The 12,015-nt window shown below is 38.5% G+C and overlaps 1 protein-coding gene across 1 annotated transcript in view; it reads right to left on the bottom strand.

The window, feature by feature from the left end:
• MALRD1 (MAM and LDL receptor class A domain containing 1) overlaps positions 1–12,015 on the bottom strand; it is a 603,405-nt gene that overhangs the window by 59,784 nt on the left and 531,606 nt on the right. The gene's annotated exons all lie outside the window — the stretch shown is intronic.

Here is a 12,015-nt window from a genome sequence, read left to right as displayed (position 1 = left end):
AAAACAGATTATATTGGGAAATAAATATATGTTTTCATTTGATTTGATTTTACATTTGTATTAAATCAAATGTTGTTTTAAAAATATTTAAGTCATTGTCACACTATATGTTTTATACGGTGGACCTTACAATATGCTCTAAAACATCTTTTATAAAAATCATTGCGTTGTTTTGAAATAAACATTAGATACTTAATTTACTTGTTGGAAGATATTTATTGAGGGCCAGGTGCCAAGTCCAAAGTTGGGACAGGAGCATAAAAGACAAAGTCCTAACCTCACAAAGTATACATTTTATTGAGAGAGGGCACTGTAGAGATAATAAGCGATTTATCAGTAACTATGTTTATGGGGGACTACAGATGGCATCACCGACTCAATGGACATGAGTTTGGGTGAACTCCGGGAGTCGGTGATGGACAGGGAGGCCTGGCGTGCTGTGGTTCATGGGATCACAGAGTCAGACACGACTGAGAGACTGAACTGAACTGAGAGAAGATGCAGTGCCAATGGAAGGACCCAGTTGGCAACAGTGAGTGTGGACAACTCTTTGAAGTGGACAAGATGGATATATTGGGAGCTGGAATAGAAAGTGGGAGCAAGTGAGGGTTGCGTTATTTTAAGGGTATAGCTCCAGAGCATGTTTGTTGATGATTCAGTAGGTAAGGAGAGGCTGATGTCTGATAAAGTGAGAGGGGGTGATGAAGGAAAAATTCTAGGATGAGGAGAAATGGCTGCCTCCAGAGTTCATGGGAAATAGGATCTTTTTTTAAGAGAGGATAGGGAACGTGAGAACCGGTCATTTGCTAATGGAAAGGCTTCTTGGGAGTTCTCTTCTAATAAGTCTTTTCAATAAATTCGAGGGTGAGTAGTTGGTAGAGATGGTATTTTGGGGTGGGGGGATTGAAGAGAGGAGAAAGCAGGAAACTGGAGTAATTTCTGATTCAAAAAGCACTCAGTCTACAAACATGAAAGGGCATGTTCACTGAGGTCACAGGTGTGTGTGTGTGTGTGTGTGTGTGTGTGTGTGTGTGTGTGTGAGATCAGGGAGATTTTGCTATATTTATATTTTCAATAAAACATTACATGCGTAAGTGTTCAAAAACTCAAGTTGAACTAAAAGTCTTAAGCTCCAAGACAAATACTTTCACTCTCCTTCCTGTTTCTTCCAGTATCAGCCTCTATTTATATTAATGATATTCATATATGGTGCTTTTTGATTTATCTATTTTACTGTTATAGCTAAAAATTTCACTGTGTTATATATCCAGCAGCTCCTTTTCATGGCCTCTTAGAGCCCTTCCTCCACCACTCCATATAATTAAATCCATGTTCACAGTTTATAATAACTATTACTACATAAATATTGCTGTTGACTGCCGAGCTAATAGGGTATGAAAGTGAACCATTCATTTACTTTTTTTTGTTCTTTTCTCAGGAGCTAATGATCTGATTTATTTTAATTTGCCAAGTTGTCTAGGCTTTGAGGCCAATTCTTAAACTCTCCAACAACTTCTCAATGAAATTTAATCCACTAGATTAAAATATCAGATAGACGTATTTACTTATTTATATATTTCTTTATTGTTTGATTTTTGGCTGCACTGGGTCTTTGTGGCTCCATGTGGCCTTTCCTCTGGTCAGAAAGAGCAGGTGTAGGGGCCACTGTCCAGCTGCAGTGCACAGGCTTCTCATTGCAGTAGCTTTTCTTCCTGTGGAGCATGGGCTTCAGGAGTTGCAGCTCATGGGCTCGGTAGTTGTGGCCCATGAGCTTGGTTGCTCCATGACATGTGGGCTCTTTCTGGACCAGGAATAGAACCCATGTCCCCTGCATTGCAAGGCAAACTCTAAACCACTGACTGCCTGGCAAACCCATCAGACAGACTATTTGTACACTATTTCTTTTGGAGACTTCCAAAGCCCCTTTGTGTTGATTCTTTGGGCCAGACTTGATGCTTGTTCTCTGGACCTCCTTTCCAGGGACTTTTCTGGGACTTCTCTTGAGCATCAGCCCTGTGTCCTGAATCCCACTCTGCCCTCGTCTTTGGTTCCCTCCCCCATTTTCCTAGGGCACAGAGTACATGAATGTTCATTTTTTAATATCTTTTCTTTTTAAGACTACACTCATTCCATTTTCAGTTTGGAACTCAGGTTTGAAAATCATGTAACCAAATAAATAAATAAACTTGAAGGTATATTATCTTCTAGATCTCTCCATTCTTAGCTTCTAGTTTCCAGTATTTCTCAGATTATTCCCCCTTCTTTGTATGTGAACTGTTACATTCATGGAGAGTGTTGTCATCTCAAGTTTTCTGAAATTCCCCCATGCAGTGTCTTTGTAGGACTCATTTGTCATTCACCGTACCTCTCGCTTCATCAGTCTGGGGAAGGTTTTTGCACAGATTTCTTTGACAACTCTCCCTGCTTTTTATTTTCTCTGTTCTTTCTTTCTGCAGCCCATTTTTGGGGGGGGGGTACTGACCTTCTGAATTGATCCTTAAATGTTCTTATTTTCATCACATATTTTCTTAGCCCTTATATTCCATTTTAAGGAGAATGCTCTGCTTTCATCTGCCAACATTTTTACTCATATTTTAAAATTCTGAGAAACATTTTAAATTTCTTTAAGCTTTTTTCCTCTATTTTCCATAGACATCAGGTATAATAAATTTTCTCTCTCTCTGAACACATTAAATCAAATTAAATATTTTTCTTTAGATCCACACACTGTTTGTTTTATATGAACTCCATTTTTCTATTGAATCTTTTGATTTACATTATGAGTTCTACCTGTCTTTTATATCATTGGCTCTCCTCTACATTTTGTTATTCTTGGGTTTTTAGGTGTATTTAAGACTAAAGGCCTGAAAAGATGATCACTGGGTCTCTGGCATGGGCTAAGCTGGCTGACTGATGGGTTACAATTTAAGGCAACAAGCCTCCTGTTCTTGGCGCTGTCCTATTATAGAATTTGTAGGTCTTTATTCTGGAGTGATTCAGTCTCTGTAGTGGGGGTGGAAATTTGGCATAGGGAAGATACAAAATTAACTGCTGGAGTTCTGGGGGCTGTGAAGGAAAGGAAAGGAAAATAAGGTTTTCACCATTAAAAATGCAAACTGGCAATTCTTGAAGCAGCATCTCATGACTGTTCTCCACTGAACCTGCTCTTCTGGCATTCAGAGTGCTGGCACAATTTATTCAGAGAATTTTTGATCTCCTGAATGGGTGAGTACAGCTGGGGTTTGGCTGACAGTCCCTTACAGGCTTTCAACAAGTTATATTCCAACTTAGTGCTCCATTCCGCCATTGAAGTACTCAGTCCTCCAACTTTTGAGCCCTACAAAGCAGCACTCTCTAACCTTTTTGGCAACAGGGACTGGTGTCATGGAAGACAATTTTTCCCCAGACCAGGGGCAGTGCGGTACAGCAGGGGGGTGGGGGCTTAGTTTCAGGATAATTCAAGTGCATTGCATTTATTGTGTACTTCATTTCTATTGTTTTATCAGCTCCACCTCAGATCATCAGGCATTAGATTCCAGAGGTTGGCTACTCCTGCTGTAGGGTGTCTAATGGGGTGAAGGCACCTGTGGCTCATTGGAAGCCCCTTCTGAAGATGTTTAGGCATCAGCTGGTTCCACTTGGGCAAGTCATCTTTTACCTATGTTTCCTTCCTAAAATGCCATCAACTTCTCTTATCTTTTATTGTCTATCCATCACTACTGAGGCCTTGTGGGTTTACATGGCTTTCATGCTTTGTTGCTGCTGTTATTTTAGTGAGCCTGGAAAAGAGATAGAGGTAAATGCATTTGCACAACCTCCCACCTTTTATAATCTTCTTCATCTACATTTAGCTGACCTGGTATATTCAGAAAAGACAGGGAGTTGTGTACATTTAGAAGTAGTGTTTTCCCTAGTAAATGATTCAGAAAGTGAAAGTCACTTGGTCATGTCTGACTCTTTTCAACCCCACAGACTATACAGTTCATGGAATTTTCCAGGTCAGAATACTCGAGTGGGTAGCCTTTCCCTTCTCCAGGGGATCTTCCCAACCCAGGGATTGAACCCAGGTCTCCCACATTGCAGGCAGATTCTTCACCAGCTTAGCCACAAGGGAAGCCCAAGAATAATGGAGGGTGTAGCCTATCCCTTCTCCAACGGATCCTCCCAACCCAGGAATGGAACTGGGGTCTCCTGCATTGCAGGTAGATTCTTCACCAACTCAGCTATCAGGGAAGCCCTAAATAATTCAGAGGAAACTGTGAATGGGAACTGACAAAAAAGAGAAGACTTTTAATAATAGACAACAGAATTGAACTTTGATAAGAATGCACGTAAATACATGAGCAAGTGAGGAAGAATGTGAAAACTACTTTGGAGTCAGTGGTATGGGGATCTGAATAAGAAGGAAGAATAAATGGACACTGCAATGATAGATTATGTGGTCTGGAAGTATTAGACAGAATCTTGAAATCTAAATAACGGAGCTGTAGGTGATGACAGTGTCCAGGATGTGACTATGAGAAAGAAGAGATCTGCAAGTGGAGAAGAAAAGCTAACTGGGAAGAAGTCAGAGAACTGAAAGGACAGAGTATTATGAAGATATATTCACTAACCCTTAGGCCACTAAGAATGATTACAGGACTGGAAATGAATACAGATGAAAGCCAAAATCAAACACAGTGAGGCAGATGCTGGGGACAATGAGGGGTGGCAAACAGCAGAGCCAGAGGGCACAGTTTTCAAGGCACAAACTATTTTATGTGGTGGAAAGGAGGGGGAGTAAGTCATTCTAGAAGTTGCTGATGCTATGAGAAAGTTTGTTGACTACACAGATTGAGGGACATGAGGAAAGAGTGTGGGGAAATGGATAGAGGTGGATGGGGGGGGGGGTTTGATGTAGATTAGCAAATGAATCTTACATAATGAGGTTGAAAATTCTTAGATATATTAAATGGAAGAAAAATGTAGAAAAATTCAAGTTTAAGCTAAGACCCTAATGGCTAAGTTTTGGGAGAGCTCAGGCTAGCTCTTCCCTTCAGTAGTTTAAGAAGATGCAATATCTTACAGGAGGAAGGGAATTAATACAATCAACCCCAAACAGGTTCCTGTTTATCTGCCAAGACTCTAGATAATGATCTTTGAATTATATGTAAATACTTGATGGTATGTGTATAATTAATATTATTTATAATAACATTTGATCATACAGAGTGAAGTTAAGTTAGAAAGAGAAAAACAAGTATATTAACGTATGTATGTCAAATCTAGAAAAAATGGTACAGATGATCCTATTTGCAAAGCAGAAATAGGGACATAGATGTAGAGAACAAACGTATGGATGTCAAGGTGAGTGGAAGGAATTGAGAGATTGGAATTGACACATATACATGATTGAGACTATGCATAAAATAGATAACTAATGAGAACCTACTGTATAGCGCAGGGAACTCTGCTTAATGCTCTGTGGTGACCTGAATAGGAAGTCCAAATGGGAGCAGATATATGTATATGTATGGTTGATTCATTCTGCTGTACAGGAGAAACTAATACAATATTATAAAGCAACTATACCCCAACAAAAACTGATTTAAAAATAACAAAGAACAAAGTATTATGATTCTTAAAACAATTAAAAAAATAACCTTTGAAATGAAGTGCCAAAATAAGTTTATGGTAAGTACAAAAAGAAGTATTCTGAGAGTACACAGGCAGTATAATCTTAAAGTTAATGTTCAGCAGCATATTAATTTTGATTACTTCTGAGGTGTTTCTATTTGATGTACTTCTGAATTCCAAATTTTTCTATAGTAAATACATTAGAAATATAATTCTTTTATAAGAAAGGAAAAAAAGAAAAAATCTTTTAAAATATCCAACAACACCATGCATTGAATATTTACTTTTCTTTATGTGTGCTTATTTTTAAAAAGTTATTATATGAAAACTTTAGATTCATAAACAAGGTTGCTTTGAGATACACGAAGGCTATGAGACAGTCAGCCTAAAACTAAATTGACACAGCCAGTGATTTCCAAACTGGACTCATCATTAGCATTCTCCTTTGTTGTTGTTCAGCCACTAAGTCATGTCTAACTCTTTGTGACCGTGTGGTCTGCAGCATGCCAGGCTTCCCTGTCCCTCACTATCTCCTGGAGTTAGTGCAAGCTCATGTCCATTGAGTTGGTGATGCTATCCAACCATCTCATCTCATCTATGCTCCTCTGAGATCCCATTAAAAGTCCTGCTCCTCGGCCCATGGAACCCAGCCACGACCACACTCCACGGCTAACAGGCCATGGAAGACAGAGAGAGGGCTCTTCTGAGGGTTTTCACCCTGAATTTTTGCAGAACAACCCAGTCATCTCCTCAACCTGCATATCTGCAAATTAGGGGCTATCATGGAGAGCTTTCAGAGTAGTTTTGACTCCTTTCTTTACCTTTACTGCCTTTGTGATGGAGGTGACTTTGGTGGTAGCAAAGCTTCACCTTGATGAACCACAATCAGGAATTACATTTCACTATGTTTTATACAGGACTGTACCAAACTGTGCTAAAACCTGAACAGTTGGAAATTTTAAAACCTTCCTTTTCTCTTCCCTTGGATAGCTGGATGACTTTGAGTAAATCATGTAAACCCTCAATACCTTTGTCTGCAAATAGTCACAGTAGACTTTACATCTCAGAAATGCTGGGAATGCATAATTGTTTCAAGAGTGGGAAAATATTTTGAATTCTCCAAAAAGAACAATCCTATATCAACTCAATAATAATGCTTGAGTTTGTTCTATAACAAGTGATGTGTAAAAGGATTATTTCTCTCTTTGCCCTTTTGCTTCTGCAATGTACTGCTACTCTGAAATGTACTTGATGTTGCCTTTTTAGTTTCCTCAAAGAGCAAGTTAGGTAGAGACTCAATGGTAGAGGCTCAATTCACATGTTCATCTTAGAAGTCCTTAAATTTCCATTCAAACAATGCTAATCTACATGTTGTTATGGCTATTCAGTTGCTAAGTCATGTCCGATTCTTGCGACACCATGGGCTGCAGCACACCAGGCTCCCCTGTCCTTCACTATCTCCTGGAGCTTGCTCAAACTCATGTCCATTGAGTCAGTGATCCCATCCAAGCATCTCATCCTCTGTTGCCCCCTCCTCCTCCTGCCCTCAATCTTTCCCAGCATCAGGCAATTATAAATACAATATAGTACTGATGTTGAATAGTACCCAGTCCATAGCAAAAATATATGACAAAGCCTTGTCCAATTATTTTCTTTTTCTTCCTCGAACTTGGAACAGTATGTACTAATTACACTCTTTCATATTAAAGTAGGGGCTTCCCTGGTGGCTCAGACGATAAAGAATCCGCCTGCAATGTGGGAGACCTGAGTTCAATCCCTGGGTTGAGAAGATCTCCTGCAGGAGGAAATGGCAGCCCACTCCAGTATTCTTGCCCATGAACAGAGGAGCCTGGCAGGCTAAAGTCCAGGCAGTTGCAGAGTCAGACATGACTGAGTGACTAAGCACACAGCACACATATTAAAGTAGTCTGTGATTTCATTAACAGATGCTACATTTTCAAGATATATATTTTTTAAAATAAGTAATGAAGGAATGGGTGTTCCCATTGAATCCATCTGTAGATGGAAAGCTAATTCAAAACCTCAAACTTTCCATCTGTTTTTTTCATTGTGATGCTCGCCATGGTGTTTAATATATGCATTGTTTCTCACAAGAGCAAGTGAGGCTGTTTCCCTTGGTTTGCTTGCTGTGATTATGTTGTCATTATTATCAATCTGTCATTTGGTTTCCTTTTTACCAAAGAAAAACTGTTAGTGTTTTTGGCATGATGGCATTGGAATAACCGATCTTATATCTTACCTCCTCCCACATGGAAAGAAAAGAACCTGGGAAAAAATAGTTTACCAAGAAAGTCCAGTCGGAAAACAGTTCTTTAAAGAACTGTGATCACAGTAGCTAATTAGTTTCCTCTTTTATGAAAATGTAGGGGAGTAGAGGAACCTTCTAGAATTAACACCACTACTGTGTTTTGTTTTTTCTTTTTGATTGAGCACTTATGGGAGAAAATCTTTGATGCTTTCAGGAGATTATAATTACTGTGAACTCTCAAAAGCAAAGCAAGCCAAAGAAAAACAAAACAGAACTTTTTTTTTTTTTTTCCTCACATGGAGAAAGGTGAAGGTAGCTTATCTAGGCATTTTGAAGTGATACCTTACTTGGGCGAATACACCTGATATCCTCTTCTTCCATTTTCATAGCCTCACCATGCATATGTAATAACTAGTTAAGACCACATTTCACTTCCTAACCTCCAAGGCCCAGGAAGACACAGCAGGAATGACTATCTTATTCACTGCTTTATCTGCAGCCTGGGATAAGAGGTACTCTGAATTAAACTATGATGAATGCTTGTAACTTTTTAAAATTTACTTTTAAAAGTAATTTATTTATTAATAACTTCTTGTATGGGTATGTCTGATACACCACCATCTCCCACTTGCCAAAAGAAGAAAACTAAGAAACCCTAAATTAAGACTGATAGTCCACCTATTGCCTGAGACTGGAAGAAATTTCTTCAGATAATAATTTCAGGCAGATTAAGAGAAACACACACAAGCTTCAGCATCTTATGTAAGCAGACTTTAGTTGCAAGTTCAGTCTACAGCTAGCAAAGAACAAGGAGTCACTTTATTACTGCCAAGCTGTGCTTTGATCTCACTATCATCTTTTCAGTGGAGGAACCTTGGAAAGCACCATGACCCATAGATACTGATTTGGGGGTACATTATGGCTTTCCCTGGTAGCTCAGCTGGTAAAGAATCTGCCTGCAATGTAGGAAACCTGGGTTCTGTCCCTGGGTTGGGAAGATTCCCAGGAAAAGAGATTGGCTACCCACTCCAGTATTCTGACCTGGAGAATTCCAGGGACTATATAGTCCATGGGATCACAGAGAGTCAGACATGACTGAGCAACTTTCACTTTATGACCCACAAGTCACAGCTTGTCACTGAAGGTGAGGATGGAATTAGGGAGAAAGTGGTCCCTATAGCTCAGGCTGTGCATTGTATCTTACACAATTCTGCATCAAGTCATGAACACAGTCATCAAGTTGGCAGATCCAAGGGCCAGTTAGTACCATGGAATAGAGCTGAAAATGGGACTGCTTCTTCCCAACACCAAACTCCACGTTTGACTGAAGACAAGTTTAACATTATCCAAGCAGAAGTGGAGCAGGGATGTGAGCACCTGATATACTTATTTATTTATTGACCTTAATCCACAAGGAAAAATAAACATGCCACCTTAAATATTTTAGTAGCAAAAGGTAAAAGGAACATTATCCTAAAGATCCAGAGAATGAGCCACTGTAAGAAGAAATGGCTTCTATGAAGCACACCAGTGGTGGAGAGGGAAGAAAATGAAATACACTGGAATAAGATTTGGAAGATTATGTGAAAACTAAAAAAAAAATTTAAAATTCAAAATATATGTTGGAGGTAACGAACATAGAAATAGGCATTTCAGAAAATAGCTTATTGATGAAGAGAATAAATTTGAGAATCTCATCTAGCATATAGAAGATAAAGATCAATTTATGCTTCAGTTTCTTCATCTGTAAACTGTGAAAACATAACACTTATCTCTTAGGGATTGACTCAATATATGTCAAAGTGCTTATAACTGTAACTTGATATATATTAAGCATTCTATGAATGTTAGCTATTATCATAAACAAATATTTTATTGAGCTCCTAATATATGCAGTGTGCAAGGCTATCTATTAGAAATATAAAGGCCAAAGCAACTGATGTATTGATGAAAAGTTCATCAAATGACTAGCAGAGCAAATATCAAAAGACTGAAATAGATAAGAAGGAGCTCCCTATCCTAATACTGATAGCTAAAGAGCAAAACATAAGAAAATACACACATGAATCATTTTTAGGGCTGGTTCAGGAAACAGGCAGTTTTCTACTTTGCCAATTAAACTGTTTACGAGATAGCAAATGATTTGTCCTCCAAAGCAAACATTTGGCTTAACTGATTTTTCATTTCTTCTTTAAAAAAAATCATGATTGTTTCAAATGGCATCTCTCTTAAAAAAATCAGTGCAGCAATACTCTTACTTTTAGAGATAAACCACCAAGAGACACCTACTAGAGTTTTTTCAAGTATGGCCAACATGACAATGAAAAATAATCCATGTGAAATTAGAGGCTATACCAAGTGTTATACCACGGTAGATAAACAGGAGAGGCTGACAAAAACATCACATTGAAACTGCCCTTACTGCTCTTGTGGTCCAAGTCTCTCCCCTCATTCCCATCTATATATAAGGAGACTCAACATCAGAGAAGTGAATTTGGTAAAAATGACTACAGCCATCAGAGCCCACAACTTTTGACTCTCAATATCAAGATCTCTCTAACATTTCCAAATTATTATATTTTAATTGTCCTGTGTTTGAAAAATGGAATACAAAGAGAAGAAAATTTCCAGAACCTCTTCCAACACTTATTATGGTTCATTACATACCTGTGTCTCAGAATCAAGTCTCTGTGATGTTTGTACTCTCAGGTTATGTTGAGAACTGGTGAGGTATCAATCATGGAGTAAAAGATTGAAAACGGACAAACCCATGTAAGGTTACAGTACTATTTTGAGAATGCTGAGTCTCAAATCTATTTTGATCTTTTGTGAAAAGTCTTATACTTGGTCTGAGTATCAAAATACAGCACTCATACACTATTAGTCTGACTTTAATCAATAAATATTAACTGAATACCATGAGTGGAGCGGAGCAGATACCAAAGAGTATAATAGCCTCTCCTCTTTCAAAACCCACAATCTACTAGATGCCTTATATCTACATCATAGAATTTTCAAAGAACTTCTATCCATACTGTTTTATCCACTTCTCAGAAAAGCCCTAAGGGACAGCAAAGACAGACACTGTCATTCCATTTTGAAGATGGAGAAATCACTGTTTATAGAAGTCTCACAAGCAATAATAGCCGAAGACAAGTGCCACCTAAACTCTTAGATGGGAATCATGATGGTTTTAATGATTCATGACTTGCACATTTTCAAAGTAGTGGTATATTTAACCAATTATTGAATAAATGTGTATGTATTCTGTAGTATTGATTCTTCTCTCTTAATTCATTTATTTATAAAGGAAGCAAAAACAATTCTCCTTTAGTCCTTGTGGTCATTTCTTGGTGACTAGGTGGGGCTTCTTCTAGACCTGGTATCTAAACTACCAGTACAGAGGTCCTGGATATGGATACTAGGAGATGCTTTCTTCGGGTTTTTCTGGAGGAGCCACCCTGAACTCTGCCTTCTCAAGAAAGACAAAAGCAAAGGCCCAAAGATTTTGTGGGAGAATGCACATTATTAGGATGTGGAAGAAGGGGATGGGTTCAATGCAAAATAAAAACCCAGTTAGCATAAAGGATAAATCAGTCAACAATGCAAAATTTGAATACAGATTAAAGAGAAAAATGATTGAATTAGATGATCAAGTGTGGTTGAACAGCTGTGCCAGCACACCATAATGTATACATGCCTGCAATGCAAGAGGCCCCAGTTCGATTCCTGGGTTGGGAAATCCCCTGGAGGAGGGCATGGCAACCCACTCCAGTATTCTTGCCTGGAGAATCCTGTGGACAGAGTCTAGCAGGCTATGATTCATGGGGTCTCAAAGAGTCAGACACAATGGGAATGGCTTAGCACACACACACACATCAGAGTCACTACCTACTTTAAAAAAATTTGTCTTTATCCTACTGGTACTATTTTCAACAATGAATATGTCATATGTCTAGCTATTACATCTTACCAAGCAATCACTTTTATTACAGGTAAAATGGGAATAATTGTGGATGATATATACTTGTCCTGTCTCCAGAAACATACATGACTTCTTGGGATCTCTAGGTTCTGTGATATCAAATGTATCTTCAAATTATCAATAGTTACATTGAAGAAAATCAAGC

Source organism: Budorcas taxicolor, chromosome 13 (assembly GCF_023091745.1).
Source record: "Budorcas taxicolor isolate Tak-1 chromosome 13, Takin1.1, whole genome shotgun sequence".
NCBI lineage: Eukaryota > Metazoa > Chordata > Mammalia > Artiodactyla > Bovidae > Budorcas > Budorcas taxicolor.
Note: the sequence above shows the minus strand (reverse complement) of the source record. Positions and strands in the feature narration are given on the sequence as shown.